The sequence below is a fragment of the Lactuca saligna genome, chromosome 1 (assembly GCF_052625555.1).
Source record: "Lactuca saligna cultivar CGN05327 chromosome 1, ASM5262555v1, whole genome shotgun sequence".
NCBI lineage: Eukaryota > Viridiplantae > Streptophyta > Magnoliopsida > Asterales > Asteraceae > Lactuca > Lactuca saligna.
In genome coordinates, this window is record NC_136417.1 from 69237730 (window position 1) to 69255988 (window position 18259).

Sequence of the window (18259 nt, forward strand, 5' to 3'; positions counted from 1 at the left end):
GTAACCCGTTTCTGTCCATAAAATTCATCTTTGCGAATTGTTTCCGTTTAAGCTTTTAAATTAAGTCATTATTTTTTATACTTCTATTATGACTTAATTGGTATCCAAACACATTAGAAACTCACGAAAACATCCCAAACTATTGTTTAGAAAATTTTTAGTTTTGACCATATCGGGTTACGACAACTTAATCGGGTGCGACCAAAATGCTCGCTTAACGTCAGTATCGGGTAGAATTCCACCGTGCCTCAAACTTTAACCATATATAAATTTGAGAAAGCCTCATTTGAAGCCTTTTCCACTCTCTCTCTACTCTCTCCTCAATCCAAGTTCTAGGTCCAAAAATCATCAAATTCAAGCCCCAAATCTTAAAGGTAACAATCCTAACTCATAGTATAACATCTTTAGCCTTCAAATTCGTGTTTAATCTATGAAATAGGGCCATTATCATGAGTTTACGGCCCTAGAACAGTCCTAAGCCGTGAACTCACATAAAATGGGTTTTTGAGCCCAAAAACCTTCCCAAATCACTTATAGAGCTTGGATTCGACTTAAGGACTCATTGGAATGGACTTGGAACACCTTGAACTCAACATTTGAGGAGTAAACATGAGTTTACTACCCAAGAACATGCTTGGGCCATAAACTCCATATAATGGGCAGTAAACTCAAATTAAAGTGTTAAGATGCCACTTAAACACATCATAAGCCTTGGATTAAAGTCTAGAAGCAACCACAATCGATTTAGGGGCCTTAAACATAATGAAAACCACCCCTATATGAGCTTACGACCGTAAACCCCCCAAGAATGGGTTCCTGGGCCGTAAACTCCTATATCTTGGTCAAAATGTGCCCTAACTTCACCCCATGACTTGAAAAATGAGTTTGAATCACATGTGATTAATCTAGGGCCACCAAAGCATGAAAGGAAAGAGTACTTAGGAGCTTACATCCGTAAACTCCTAGTTCACAGATGTAAACTACATTAAATGGTCCTTTTGGTGGTTTAATTCCTTCCTATGCCTTAGATTAAATCCTAGCAATATTCCCCAAGTGATATTTGACCCTTGAACACCTGAAAACCCATCATCCATGAGTTCACAGCCGTGAACTCATTTGGACATGGTCTTAGGGCCGAAAAATCCCTAAGGAGTTTACTCTTGAAGAGCAAACTCCATATCTATGCCCTATACGTCCGTAAAAGTCACTCGGGTCACTCCAAACACCTAATTTGAAGTGTTTTCGCATCTTGGAGTGTATAATCACAGCAAATTAGTGAATTAAAGTCTAATTAGATACATTTGTGTATCATTCCATATTACATAGGAACCTCGCGTGTTATCAAGCCCCGGACCGACACATAGCATCCAAACCGACACGTTTTCTTGTCTGGTGAGTTCATACACCTACATTTTTCCATGTTTTTCAATGTTTTCAGGGGGGGGGGAATACAAGCAAAAGTACAAGGAAATCTTGTACTCAAACTTATGATTTCATTTGAAATGTTTCATATTTCGTATGCTTTTAACACTAGAAAACTGTATTAACCAATCGTTCAACTTGTAGAGTAAACCGTCATATTATTTGTGAAACTCATTTTAAAATTTTATATTTTGTATTGCACAAATGAATTTCCATATCAATATTGTTAAAAGCATGAATCTTAAAACATTAAAACGTTATTGATATCACTCCCCGTGGATACGAGAGTGCAGGACTAATAACATTAAACTTAGAACTTTATCACTCCCTGTAGATACGAGAGTGCAGGACTAATAACATTAAACTTAGAGCTTTACTACTCCCCGTAGATTCGAGAGTGAAAGAATAATAACAGTAAACTTAGAACCTTACCACTCCCCCTAGTTATGAGATTGGAGGAATAGTATCATTAAACTTAGAACTTTAGACAAGTCCTTGATAACACTCCCCCTAGTTACGAGAGTGAAGGACTAATTAAATAGAATCTTTCCCGTTTTATTATTTTTTAATTCATTAATCTTAAGATTGGAGACACGTCCTTGTAACACTCCCCCTAGTTACAAGAGTGTAGGACTACCCTCGTAACCAGAATCTCTTGGAGGGAGAACGTGACTTGAGTGTATAGATCTATACGGGATTGACAACCCCGCACCTGGCTGCTAGCTACAGTCGAACCGAAAGGTTCAAGGGTGACAAAAGTCATAGAAGATATTGGCCCCTGTTTCGAGCCTTATCCAGTCTATAGTATGGTTATGGAACTCGCAACTTAGATTATGAATATTTTTATACTTACTTATTAGTTTTATATACGTGTCAAAACTAATGTACTCTTCTAGGATAATCAGGTTTTCAGGAAACATCACACGAACACATAAAGTATGGTAAACACTTGTACATTACTTTCAGAACCGATAACTAAACTTAACTTTTAGGAAAATAAGGGTTTTTCCTAGGATAACAAACTGTACATAATCGGATCTTATAACAAACGGATAACTAAACTTTACTTATAAGAAAATATGGTATTTTCTTGGATAACAAACTTTTTCGGAAAACCAAAGGAAACTTGTACATTTTCAGAAAACAAACCTCTTATGAACTCATCGGCTTTATGTTGATTTTCAAACTGCTTGTATTCTCAAGTCCACATTAGACAGGTACACAACGATCTTTTGGAGAAGACGGATCGTACAAAAGTCTCGTCTTAACTTTTGTTCATATAATATATATAACTTTTGTAACACTTTTCTTTCAAACAAATATAATTATTCATATGTAATGTAATGTTTTGTGTTTACTATGCTTACTATGTACATTAGTTGCGATACTTCATGACGTCCTCCGCCCCGGAACGTTTCCGCCATCGGTTTCGGGGTGTGACAATTCTAAAACATATAATCTATATGCTTTGGAATGCTCAGCATATCCAATAAAGATACAATCTATACCTCTCTCACCTAATGTTTTCCTTTTGGGTTCAGTGAGCCTTACAACTGCTCTACAACCCCAAACTTTGAGATAACTCAAATTTGGTACCTTTTTATACCAAAGTTCATAAGGAGTGTTCTTACTCCTTTTATTTGGAGTTCTATTCAAGATGTAACAAGCAGTTAACATTGCCTCACCCCAAAACCCTTCACTTAAACCAGAATATGACAACATGGAATTAACCATTTCTTTCAAAGTCCTATTCTTCCTTTCAACTACCCCATTTTATTGTGGTGTATATGGAGCTATGGTTTGATGTATTATTCCAGTTGATTCAAAATAAACTAGATCATAATACTCACCACCTCTATCAGTACGCAATACTTTTATTAATTCATTTTTATGAAGCTCAACTTGTTGTTTATAAATTTTAAATTTAACAAGTGCTTCATCCTTAGAATGTAGCAAATAGATATAAAAATATCAATATGCATCATTAATAAAAGTAATAACATACTTCTTGTTTCCAAAGGAAGGTGTTGCATGGAAATCACATAAATCACTATGTATAAGATCCAACTCCTTGCTTTCCTTAACAACATCTTTGAAAGGTTGTCTAGTGATTTAGTTAGCATGCATGTTTTACATTTTTCATTTTTTTGCATATCAAAAGCAGGAATTAAACTCATTTTAGACATGTCTTTTAATCTCTTGTAATGAATGTGTCCTAATCTAGCATGCCATAATTCAGATTTATGAAAATTATTGCTAGTACTACTAGAAGCCATGCAAACAAAATTATCACAAGAAGGATAATTAATATTAAGCCTAATCATTCCATTACATATATAGCCAAATTCCATAAAAGAACCATGTCTTGACAAGATATACTTGTCACTTTCTAATACTTGTTTGTAACCACAATTATTTAATACAATTTCAGACACGAGATTCTTACGAATCCCTGGAACATATAAAACATTGTTCAAACACAAACATTTCCCAAAAGTAAAAGTAATTAAAACAGATCCTATGCCCTTGATTGGTTCAGTTGCAACATTTCCCATTTTCACAACAGATCCATCATCAATTGGTTGAAAGTCCTTGAACCAATATTGATCTTTGCAAACATGACACCATGCAACATTATCATCCTGCACATAAAATGCTTCATAAATCACAGAAATATAATTCTGAATATAGTTAGACTTCTGCATGAAAACAAAATTCTGACCTTGTTGCTTTTCTGGATCCTTGGATCCACTTGGTCTTGCACCATCCTTGTTCACTTTACGCAAACGAAAATCTTTCTTGAAGTGACCCGGTTTGTTATAATTCCAACACACCACTTTAGCCTTCTTGTTGGAAGACTTGTCATCCTTTCCTTTAAACTTCCTTTTTCCATTAGACTTCTTTTGATTCTTTGATCCTTCTCCATCCACCATGTTCACAGAAGAGGAACCAACTTGGTTCTTGCCTTTTGGATTGTTATCAAGTTCTTGAGTCCTTAAGGACTCTTCAATCCGTAAATGGCTTCCAAGTTGAGTTAAAGTCAATTCCTCTTTGTTATGTTTCAAATTGTGTTTTAAATCTTTCCAAGAAGGGGGCAGTTTGTCAATGATCACAACCACAACAATGGCTTCATCCATTTTCAGATTGTGTTGAGCAAACTGTCCTAGGATCCTTAACATTTCATAGAATTGTTCCATAACAGGCCTGGAGTCAATCATCTTGTAACCCATAAAGTTACTAACAAGAAACTTCTTGCTAAAAGCATCTTCAGCCATATACTTGGATTCAAGAGAATCCCATAGTTCTTTTGCAGATTCGAAATTTTGATAGATATCAAAAAGAGAGTAAGACATACCATTGAGAATATGACCATGACATATGTAATCATCATTTTCCCACTTTGATCTTCTTCTTGTTGCCTCCAAAGGTTCATCTTCAACAGATTCTGGTAAGACTGGCATGGGTATACTCAGAACATACACCACTTTCAGAGTAGTAAGGAGAAACTTCATCTTCTTCTGCCATCTACGAAAATCTTGCCCTTCAAACTTGTTCATTTTTTCAAACTTACTTGTCATTTCCTTCACAGAATCACCACTTGCCATGATCACAGTTTACTTCAATTTTTGTTAGAAATATGGTTTTGTGGCACTTGGAAATCTGAGAATCGTGATAATCACTTTAAAATTGAAGTATTTGGGTGGTACTCCCAAATCCTCAATTGGATAAGACTCAGATAGAAAAGAAAGAAAGAATGAGATGGTGTAATTTCGTGGTACCAGAAAAGTGACTAAAATTGGTTATAAACCTTTCTTATCTGAAAAACTGTCAAAACTGTCATATAACAGTTTTTCTCAACAGTAAAAACTGTCATAAATCCTGGTTTTGTATAAAGATTATTTCAAAGTCAAAATCGGGTCAAATATTCAAAATTTGTATAACAGCTCGACCCCAGCCGGGGGCTCTGCCCCTTGGACCCCGCCAGGGGCTGGCGCCCCTTGGACACCGCTCCTAGGGGCGATACCCCCGGACCCCCGTTCGTCCAGGGGCTTCGCCCCTAAATGACAGTATACTTTAATACTTGATCAAACTTAAACAAGTGTGTACTCCACACCTTCCTTACTTGTTTAATATTTATAAAGATCATTTTTAGTCAACAAAGTAATTCCTATTACACTTAAATAACATTGATGATAACAAATCACCAACATAAAACATTATATCATCTTTTGGTTGTTTGGAATTGTTATAGTATTAAACAATTTTTTCTAAACTTTATACTGTACTAATCATAGATAAATTTTTATATTCTATTATTGTATCAAGTATACATGATACAAACTTATTTGCCTATCAATAACTTTGGCTGGTGCATGTTGGTAACGATATATACCGACATATATAGGCTTTTGTGAATAAAGATTTTCGTATTTTTGAGCATTATGAACATGAATGGAGCATTTGTGAATGATGGTTTTGTGGATGGTTTGAGAATGAAAATTCTATTAAAAAGGATTTTATTAACTACTATCATGACTTTAAATTTTAAAAGAAGCGGAGGAAATTAGATCATGACATGAGTTAAAACTTTAAACTATTTTAATTTGGTATATGGTAATATCAAAGCTATTGAATCTTAAATACCAAACACACTTAAACTTTAAATATACGATCTTTTATATATATATATATATATATATATATATATATATATATATATATATATATATATATATATATATATATATATATATATATATATATATATATATTAAAATGGAATTGGTTGTCATGATATTATTTTGGGATTTAAAACTTTATACAATTATCATACCAAACTACCATATCTAAGTAATTGGTTGTCATGATATTATGTTGGCTACCAAACATAATAGTTATCAACATTATTGATTCAATTGGTAACTGGTTGGTTTTCTGTGATACATATTTATCAGTTTTAATGAAATGTTAGAAAGCTAGGGCAAAACAAGGTTTGATAATAAAAAATTATGATATCTCACAATAAATTTGTTTTCAGGAATGAAATTAATTAAATTTGAAATAATATGTAAATAGCACTCAAAATACTTTGATGTCGCTGTTGATGCATGTATCGAAATAACCCAATATCAATTAGGACTTTATGAGCAAAAAAAGTATATTTGACTCTATTGTAGCCATTTCATTTTCATTGATGATCGAGTAATTAGATTAATTCAATTCAAAAGATACATTTAATTCCTTTATTGTCAATTAATTTTTAACTAGTTTCATTAATAAAATATTTGGTTGACTGCCAAATAGAATAAAAGACCATATTATAATTAATATAACTTTTGGTCATTTGATTATGTCGGAAGTCGATTATATTATGAATTTATGGATGAGAAAAGGTATATATAGTTTATGTTAATATATGAGGTGGTGTGGTACATGTGGTCAAGTGAAAATGGCGTGGCGGAACTAAAGCTGCGCTTGATTGGATTCTGCCTATCCAGACCATTCCTACAACAATAATATATATCTATATTGCACAACTGCCAATGTATTTACACGGCTTTATTTTTGTGGAAGGTAAAGGTGATCCAAAAATACCCAATATAATCAATTACTCAAATATAATATTTTATTTAGACAAAATTTCACAGATAATCTTTATTTTTTGTTTGTACTTAAAATAGTTCTTGGGAAACTCTCCTTACCGAATAAATTTTGAATAGAGTAAATTCACGAATGATCTCTATAGTTTAAGGTAAATTGCGTGTTTGATCCCTAACTTATTTTTTTAACTCGGAAGGTCCCTACTGTTTGTTTTTGTTACGCGCATGGTTCCTATCTTACCTAAAAAGACTATTATGCCCTTGATTTTTTTAATTTATTTAAATAAACACTCCCCTAATCCCACCCCCTCACCTTACCTCACATACCCCATCATTTTTTCCTCTTTAAATAATAGTCTTTTTAGATAAGACAGGAACCAAACGCGTAACAAAAATAAACAGTAGGGATCAAATGCGTAACAAAAACAAACCATAGGGACCTTCCGAGTTAAAAAATAAGTTAGGGACCAAACACGCAAATTACCCCAAACCATAGGGACCATTCGTGTAATTTACTCTTTTGAAGAGTAAATTACACGAATGGTCCCTATGGTTTAGGGTAACTTCGCTAACCGATTATGTTAGATCAACGTTATTCAAACATATTTATGTTACAACCATGTTTAAGGTTCGTAATGGTAGCATGTTTTTAGCTAGGTGACAAATTTGTATATTTCAATTTGCAGAAATATTATATTTTCAAGTATTCTATCGAACACCTTCATGACATAATTAAGTAGTTTGTAGTGAAGTTTTTCTTTTTTTCTTCTGGTTGAAATCCATTTTGGAGTCGAACCCAATACGCACAGGTGTACATACACATAAAACTAAATTCTTGATTTTTAGGATTCAACTTTTAGCATTAACCAAAAGCATGGACTGAATCCCTTAACCGTCTTGGATTTAATCCTTACGAACGACGACATCAATGACATTATGTACTTCTTTCTTTCCCTTCTTGCTTGAACATAGATTACATTCATCCTTCGTCCACCATTCAAATCAGCAAAAAAAGAGAAGATAATATATAGAGGTGGATGGTATGTACAAGAAAGAGATAAGCTTAAACCTCCCCTACCACATGAGTGTGTTGTTAGGTGATTGTTTAAATATAAACTTCTTGAGAAGTCCTGCAAAATATCAATTTGTTCACCCGATTTCTTAGCCTTCACAATTGTCGTATAATTGATAGAAAGCTTAGAAAATATCGAAAATCTCAATTTTGTTTCAAACATGAAATTACAATAAAAACGATTTACCATTTAATATATCTTTGTTGGATCTTTGTTTCAAGGCCATAGAGGGGTTCAATTTTGTTGGTACAACCATCAAGGTGGGGGATGAAACGGTAAGGATGTCAACACAATATAGGGTTGTTATGTATAATGAACATATACATAGTAGAGGTGAAGTAGAATCATAAACTGGAGCACAAATACATGGATAGAGTCTCGTAATCTCGAAAGTATGGTGAATGGGAAGGTGGAGTCAAATTTTCCAATCTTGGGTTTGTTGAAAGTCAAATGAGTGCAAACTAACCAACACAATGTCCAGGCTATTTGATGCGTCTGTTTGACCTATCTCATACATACTGAGAGAGAGGGAGGGAGAGGGAGAGAGAGAGAAAAAGAGCGAGAGAGAGAGAGAGAGAGTTATAAGGACTGTAATATCTGAATCCTCGAGGTAGGAAATTTTAAGTAAAATCTGAGTTTTGAATAGGTCACAACATGATGGAGGCATTGTCACGTCGTGACTTGGCCGTGAGAGATGTGAAGTCTCATTTAAGTGTCACAATGTGACACTATGATAATCATGGTGTGACAGCTGATTATAGACAAACCCTAAATTTCGGACTTAGAACCTATTTAAAGGAAGTAAGGGGCTAGGGTTTCATTCAGCTTTAGCCTCCATCACATCCAAAACCCCTTAAAGAAACCCCAATTCCTATCCTCTATTTATCACACCCCCGAACTAGACGGCGGAAACGTTCGAGGGCTCGTGTAACTATCAATTGAAATATCATCACAATGAATATACATGAAACACAACATAAACATCACCATGCATTACATAGTACAATTTGTATTGTTCGCATCAAGTACATTGTTTTACATTACACATTCTAAAACCTAAATTGTACGATAATTGACATTTCATGAAAAGAAATTCCTATAATACACATGAAGATTCTTCAGCTTAACGATTACCTGAGAATACAAGTTATTTTGAAAATGGTCAACATATATAATGTTGGTGAGTTCATAAGAATGTTTGATTGAAAGATTTTGTATTGTTTGTATAATCTAGAAAATCTAATATTTTCTACAAATTATATGAAAATGATGTAATGGCCAAGTATAAATGCACTTGTGATTTCCATTGTAAAAAAAAACATGTATAAGTAAGCAATCCAAAAATTTCCTTGTATTGTATCTGTTGTAGGTAGAAGGTAATGAATAATAATATTTCCCCAGAAAATCCGATATTTTCTAATTTAAAAAAGTGTCGTAGTCCTTGTATTACAACATGAATTGTTTTCGTATTATCATGATTTAAACACTTTGATTCTAGTATTGTATTGATGGTAATGGATCTCTACGTGAATCGTTATAACCATGCATAATAATGACTAATTCGCCTGTCTTGGCATTTTTCCAAACACCGGTTTCGATCAAGATTTTGTCATGCTAGACTGGCCTAGTCTAACTATAGCGAACAACTCAGGTGTGGGGGAGTCACCCCGTATAGATCTATACACAAACTCTCGCTCTCCCTCTAGGAGACTATGATTATAACTACAAGCTACGGTCAAGCACTCATTGGTGTCAACCGGCAATTCTCACTAGATCCCAATGATTGTCACATGAATATGTTAAATGTTAAATGTATTTTGATTTACAAACACCTGATGATACTTGAATGTGAAAAGATACGACCCAACAAACATGAAAAGGGGCAGATGTTGCCCATTAGACATTTAAGTTATTTCTAGGCTTGATAGTATGCAAATGGACACGTCGAAGCCATTATGCATATGATGAATCTCTCTGTGCTAAATTAGCATGTGAATGGTCCACTAAGGTCCAATAACATGTAACACTAATTTATGTCCATTGAGAATGTAATTGGGTCACTAAGGCCTAATAGACATGAAATGAATGTATTGGGCCCAATAAACATGCAAACGGATTACAAAGGTCCAATAAGCATGTATAGGAAGTATTAGACCCAATATTCGTACCGTTGTTTTATTTTGTTTGTTTGTTATAGAAAATTTTATTTTTAGTTCATTACGTCAAAATTTAGTGTTTTGTTATAATTATATTTTTAGTTATAATTATATTTTTTAGTTATAAAAAAAATCTAGTGTTTTGTTATAATTATATTTTTAGTTCGTTACGTCAAAATTTTATAATTTAAACTCGTGTTTAATAAAAATTACACTTGAAGTCCCTTAAGAACTAAGTTGAACATTTAATGGCTTATTTTTACACAAAATGTCATTTTTGGTCTATTTTAATTAAAAATAACATTTTAGCCCATTAATTTATAAAAAATTGTATTTTCATCCCATATTTTTAGAAATTTACAGATTTGGCCCAAAAATACATATAATGACATTTTCGGCCCATTTTTACAGAAAATTACATTTTCAGCCCTTATTTGAATAAAATGATGTAACATCCAAAATTTCCAACCAATTTAAACTTTTTAAAACATGTCAAGTTCATCAAAACATTACAACTTCGTTTTCAAAATATTAATTATCAGAGTTTTTCCCAGAAACATAAACATAATAGGAGGAGCTGTACGATCACGCCCTTACCTTGTCGCGATCCCCTGATGTACCTGAAACAATAAACTGAAACTGTAAGCCTGAAAGCTTAGTGATTTACCCCCAAAATACCGATACATATATAGTCCACATAACCATGTCATGATAGCATATCATCACAACTAAACAGAACAACACATAACAGGTCCACAGCCTTACAGACTGTAATACCCACGAGCCCACAGTACAAGTCTCCCTTATCCCATAACTGGAATGCTCCCGAGCCCACGGTACGAGTCTCCCTTAGCCCGTAACTGGAATGCTCCTAGGGTTTGTTGGCTACCACATTAAGCAGTACAACCTCAACCCATCCCATATAACAAACACATAAATCATAAGAATCAAGCATGTAATAACCACATAACATCACAGGTAGTCCTACAAACCTACCTAGCAGGCATAACCACTAGCATGCGACACTAAATCATACTCAACATCTATCACAATTCAAGGTAACGTATTAAATGGGTCGGACTTGGTGCCTTAGACCCCTTAGTATAGTGAGGATAACTCACCTCGTAGATGTCAGCTCGGTAGATAAGTCACAACTCTCTGATCACTCGCTAAAGACTCCACCACCTTCAATGGATGCTAACTGAGGTAGATCTAAGATTTCAACTCCTTCCTTGCTCATATCCTCTTGTTCTCCAAGTTCTTCCTCCCACAAAACCTTCCTTCCAAGCTTATAATGCGCAAGAATGATACAACACATGGGTTAGGGTTTCTATGAGATCTCAAGGACTGCTATGAGGCCAAATGAAGCTTATGCCTCCTTAAATAGAGTGCAGAATCTCGGGATTTAGGGTTTCATCTACCAACTCCTACTCGTCGAGTCCCTTTATGGACTCAGCGAGTAGGTCACTAATTTTGCAATCCCACCTCGACGCTACTCAACGAGTAAGGCAACCTTTACTCGTCGAGTAGGGATTATAACTAAATAAATTCTTAATTAATTTAATACCTGAGAATCAGGGCGTTACAAATGACATTTTCAGCCCAATTTTTATAAAATTAACATTTTTGGCCCAAATCTTGAAATAAGTGTCATTTTCAGCCCCTAATCTCGTGGGTTTCCATTTTTGGCTCAAGTTTTTATTTCATAACATTTTGATCCATAAAATTGTTATTTTGCAATTTGGGCCCAAAAAGCCGTAAGACCCACATTAAGGCCCATAATGCAAAATTTTACACTTTTGGCCCTTTGGAAAATATGATTGTTATAAAAACTTATTTTTAAGTGAATGTGACCCTTTTGGTCCTTATAAAACCATAGGTGTCACCGTTGTCCCAATCTTTTGTTTATTTGTCAAAAATGATCATTAAATAAGATTTTTGTTTTGTTTTGTACATCTTGGGCATGCAATACACTTTTATCTTTGTAATATGATGTATAAAGTGTTTTAGTTTATGGATTTTACCCACGTTTGTTAAAGATCTCGAGATTTGTCAAGATCTAACACATATTCACAACATAAATCAATAAATCACACATAACATGAATAAAACACATAGATCTACACATTTTACTTGTATTCTCCCCCAAAATCATGCAAAAACTGAAAAATGGGGTATGAACTCACATTTGCTTGTTGTTCTCGGTTATGAAGAAGAAATGGAGAGATCTTGGCCTTTAGCAAGCCTTCTTGAGTGATTTTCTAACTTAGGAAGTCTCTAAGAGTATGATCACAAGAATTTGTTTAGAAAGAGTATTCTAACATAAAAATGAAGTTATAGAACTTGAATATGTAAGGACTTACCAAGGAATGATGATTTTTGATGAAAACCTTCATGAAACAACACAAAATCTTGAAATTTTAATGGAAGAAGGAGGAGTTTTTGAGAGTGTTTGGGAGAGAGTTTTGAAAGTGTATGTGTGTGTTTGTTTCTTGCTCTTGACCGAATGGAAGAAAAAAGAGAAGGGAGGATGGCAGAAGATAAGATGGGTGCTTAGATGTATGTGACTTATATTTTGTTTAGTGGTTAATTAGCATGGAGAACCACAAGGTAAACTTGAGGTGGCACTATTTAACTCCATGTACAAACTCTTTTTTTTATACACCCATTGGGCCGAGAATGGGCTCAATGAATGAAGGTGAATTAGCTTTGGGCTCAAATCCTTGGATTTGATCGAATTTTGTAGGCCCAATATTATTTTTCGGCCCATTGGGCACTTAGGATAGTTCACGACCCATTTGAATAAAAGAGAAGGAGTTTATGGCCCATTAGGGTTAGAATGAATCATTCTAGGCCCAAATGGTCCAAAATGTTATAGATTTTTGAATTGGGTCCATTTAGAATCCAAATAGGGTTTCTAAGCCCAATATAGTCGAATTGAATGCTTATTGGTCCATTAGGCTCAATAAGAAAATCCTAGTCCATATAAAACTTAAACCAGGATTTTTAGGGTTTTCAACTCCGAATTGACTTTCAGAAATGTTTTGCATAGAGTTTTGAATTTTAATTGTAAATCTTGACTAAGTGTGTTGTTATAGAATGAATATAGTGTATAATATCAAGTTAGAGCTACAAGTATTATCATGGATGGTGTTTATATGATCTCAAAACTTACTAGCTAAATTGCCAGTTGTGACACTATTTTTAAGCTCATTTTGGTGCTTTTAGTTGCATGTGAAGGAAGAAGAAGGATTGGGTAGTGTTGTGTGCATCTTGGCAAGCTTTGGGACTTCATTTGGGCATCCTTGGACCTTTTTAAGTGTTCAAGATCCAAACTTTCTTATTCTAAGTTGCTAGATCTAAGGTTTTGTCCCATTTTCTTCAAGTATGAGCTACTTGGAATGGTAGGATTCCACAAAGTTAGCAACTTTATTGATCATTGAGGTCCTTTGAGTGTTTTATGACTTGGATCTGAAGTTTTCTAGTGTATTGGACTCATGCATAAGATTCTTGGTTTTGTTCCTCCATTTTTACCTAGTTTGAGCTTTAGACTCACAATGGGCATGCATTGCTGCAAAACATAGATCTTTAGGTAGTTGGACGTTAGGAAGCCTCCTAGAAGGAATGGATAAATGGCTTAATAGATTGAGAGTTGAATACATTAATCTGAGAAAACCCAATTTCACGATGTAACAACTTCTTTGTCACGACATGAAAACAAGGGATTTCCCCTGTTATTTTGGATAGATTTTGTCACGACATGATGAGTTGTCCATCACAACGTGATGTTAGCTTAGATTGAGACTAAGTTGAATTGTGACTGAGTCTAGGATAAGGACAAGTACTTTCTCACGACATGACCATGGGCTGGTCACGATGTAAAGGTCAGTTGATGGTAATGTTGACTGTTGACTTTGATCTTGACCGTTAACTTGTTGACATGGGTTGACTTTTGGTCAAATTGCTAGTTTTATAGTATAGACTAATGTTGGACCTTGTTTGATTTGATAGGTGTGTTGTAGCATCGGTTAGCTAACATTGAGATGTGGTTTATTTGACTTCATGAGATAGGTGAGTCTTCTCACTATAGTGTGTAGGATGTTAGTTGTCTTTGTGACTCTTGAATTTGAATGTTGGGTTGGGCCCATTTGTATATTGGGGAGGTCATGTTTGTATGTTGTGGTAAGCTCATTTGTATGTTGAGCGGGGCCGAAGATGTGGGCGGGGCTCGAGATATGAGCGTAGCCCGTTATATAGGTAGGGCCCAATGTTATTTATGGTATGCGGTATTTTAGAGAACTCACTAATCTATGTGCTTGCGGTTTTGTGGTTTAAACATATTTAAATACTTCTAGTTCTAAAGGGAAGGGCGTGGCTTGACTGCATAGCATCCCCTGATGATTTTTCCGTACTGTGATTGTTACTTTACCTCTAATGTTTGTGTTACATTTACTATTATTGATTTTGAAAAAAAAAACATTATGTGAGTTGATAATTTGAAAATGACAAAAAATTTATCAGTATTTTTGGGATGTTACAAGTTGATTTCAAAGCCTTGGTTTGAGGGATTCGAGTACACTTTTGGGTATGTCTGAACTCAAAACTGAGGAATTGGTAATCTTTTTGAAAAAAATAAATTTTCTTAAAAGTTTTTTACAAATAAAGGAGTGTGATGCGTGCAATCAGATGAGGTTAAGTGATCCCTAATATACTCATACATGAGTATTATATGTTTATGTGAATTGTATGCTAGGATATGGTTAAGGATACTTTCAAGAATTGCTTGATAGTATTCAATAATTTGTGATTGCTTATAGACTTGGAGGAATTGGATCCTATGTATTACCTGGAATTTATATTGGTGAAGTTAATTGCTAAGTGTATGTTTGAAAATTATATACAATTAGGATCATATAGCCCTAAAATGTCTGATTTTGCCTTATTTGTTGTTCCTTGTTTAGTTGTGGGCTTAGGGTAGAGTCATTCACTCGACAATCTATTTTATCCCATATTGTGTACAATTTTCATGTATAAGGCAATCGTATGTGTTGGTAGAAATTCCTAGTATCGCAAAAGCAAGTGAGATGCAGATTCCTATAGGCGCCTAGTGATTGCTATAGTGGGATATATATGCTGTTTAGCATAGTACTTATGTGAGATGTTATGGTAGAATATTTGGGATGGTTCTTGAGGAAATTATGGATAGGTGTGGAAGGTAGTATTGGGCGCGTACTACTGGAAGCAAAATATTCATACTTGAATCAAGGAAAAAAACAAAGATCCTAAAGAGCTTGATGTGTGAGAGTTTCCTCGAGTATATGTTGATTGTTTATATGTTACTATTTCAATATGGTGGTATGAATTCGAGGAGGAGGTTCTAGTTCAGGTTCTGGTTTTGGATTTGGTGCTCAACCGATTGATAAGAGGATACGTGAGTTCATCACGTCTGAGTTAACTCGTGATATTTTGGATGCTACTCCTGTGATGTTTGGTACCATCAAGGAGGGGTTATGGAGCAACTGGATGATTTCTTAGGGCTAATAGGTGCATAAATTGCACACTTTCATATGCCTATATCATGTTTACTCATAGAATTACATTGCATTTTAGTATAATTTTGCATGCATTTTGCATTTACGGGACATTTTCGAGGATCAATCTACTTGTCACCATTTTTATGGATGTTTCAGTGGCATCTGATGATTTGGGCATGCTTAGGATGTTCAAGGGAGACTCTATGCAAGATTTTAGAAGTATTGGAGCATGATTGAAGAAAACAAAAAAAATGGAAGTTGATGCTTATTCAGAGCATTCCGCTGTCATGGAATGCAATGCCTTAACCATTCCACAACAACGGAATGGAAATTTTAGCATTTTAACATTTTTTTTCATTCCGAGGGCGTGAAATCATTATGAGGGCATGTAATCGATGCCAACAGTTTAATGTGATTTTCCAACTTCCGAATTTGTAAGTTTGATTGAATTTATGCTTTGATTAAGCCATATGTGGCTAACTTTTCCTTATATTTCCAGTTTTAGATCCTTAAACACTTCTTGTTAGACTATGATGTGAACTTAATATCATGTTTCTATCTAATAATCTTTTATTTGGTCTTCATTATATACTTGATTTGTACTCTTTTCACTTGATCAATGAATTGTAGTTCATGTCATGGCTATTAGTCAAATTATGAAATTTGTATATTTTTATGATTTGTAATTGGTAACAAACATTTAATTGGTCTCTATGGAATCAAAATTAGTGTAATCAAAGATTAATTATTTATACTCCCTATTATATGAGGACTATTGAACATTATTGGTAACAATTGCATGAACTGAAGGTCTTTTAGTGATTTAATCTAAGAGCTTATTTGGATTTTATCAACTAAATGAAGTTTTACTTAAAGAGCATGTTTTGAGTAAGATACTTTTATCAATTTGGAGATATTAGAGCTTATTAATATCTTAATTATCAACCTAGATTGAACATAAATGTAAGTCACATTACATCTTTCAACATAGTGTTTGAATAGGAATTGAAACAAGAAATATTTATTTAATTCTTGAATTTTAGTTTTAATTTGTTTATTTTTGAAGTATAATTTAAGCCAACAAACCCCTTATTTTAAAACTATTATAATAATGTGTGAAAACATGGTTAAGCATTGAGTCTCGTATTTTTGTGGACCGACCCTCCATTGTTTATACTATCTTAGTATACATAGTAGTAGTGACTTGTGTTTATTTGTTATTATTTTATCCCTTTTATTTTTTGGTTTGACACACTAACCGAATTGGTGTCATTTTCGGGGATACGGTAATACTAATTATTTATGCCAAGATCTTTTTGCTTAGGTACACCATTACTAACTGATTTGGAGATATAGAAATCTAAGAAACAAAGAAGGAAACAAGCTAGAATTCTAAAGAAATAATAACAATCTGGAGGCAATCACGATCCTCAAAATCTACCTCTTAAACAAACATTTAGAAAATGGGCCAGCCAAGATTTTACCAAATAACCTTTGTGCATTAATTATCCCACTGCAATAACCTTTCGAATTCTGACTCATTCACTTTTTTCCTTCATTCTGCAGTCTTGAGAATGAAGACACACACAAATTCCTTAAGAAATTTCATGTTGTTTGTGTGAGAATGAAGTCACATGAAGTCACAAAAGTTCAAATTAAGTTAAGGGAATTCCCTTTTTCTTTACAAGTATCAACCAAGGCGTGGTTATATGACTTACCACCGGGGTAAGTCACCACATGGAATGAGCTAGCACGGATGTTTTTAGACAAATATTTTTCAGCAATGAGAGATTTGGCCTTACACTGGAAAATTATTGGAATCAAGCATAAAAAAGAGAATCTTTGCATACTTATTAGAACAGTTCAAGAATTTGTGTTCAAGATGCCTAAAGCATGGAATTTCATAGTACCAATTATTGCAGTATTTTTATGAAGGGATGTCACCTTTCGAGAGAATATTGCTCAATGCATCAAGTGATGAATCAATAGCAAAAAAAACCCTACAGAAATCAGAGCTTTTATAATGCCAAAAGAGTCCAAGCATACAACTCAAGAAGAAGAATGGTATAGTGATGGACAAGAGGAGTGAAAGAAATTTCTACGCTGAAAATTGACAATCAAATTTCTGAGTTGACTAACGTTGTGAAGATCCTTGCTAAGAACAAGGGTGTATAACCACCAACAGTTAGACCTTGTGGTATTTGTGCCTAAGTTGGACACCTCACTGATATGTTGCTGATGTTACAAGAAGATATAGATCCGATTCAAGCTACGGGGTTTTCTAGTCAACAACAAGGAAACTTTTAGCTATGAATCAATCTAAATTGGCATCAAACCAGTGCCAATTTTCAGTCAATTTCGCAACCTTATCAACCTAGACCTCCATTCCAAAACCAAATGCATCATCAACCAATTTTCCAACTCCATCGACCTCCTCATGAATCTCAATTCCAGCCTTAAAACATGCAACAAGG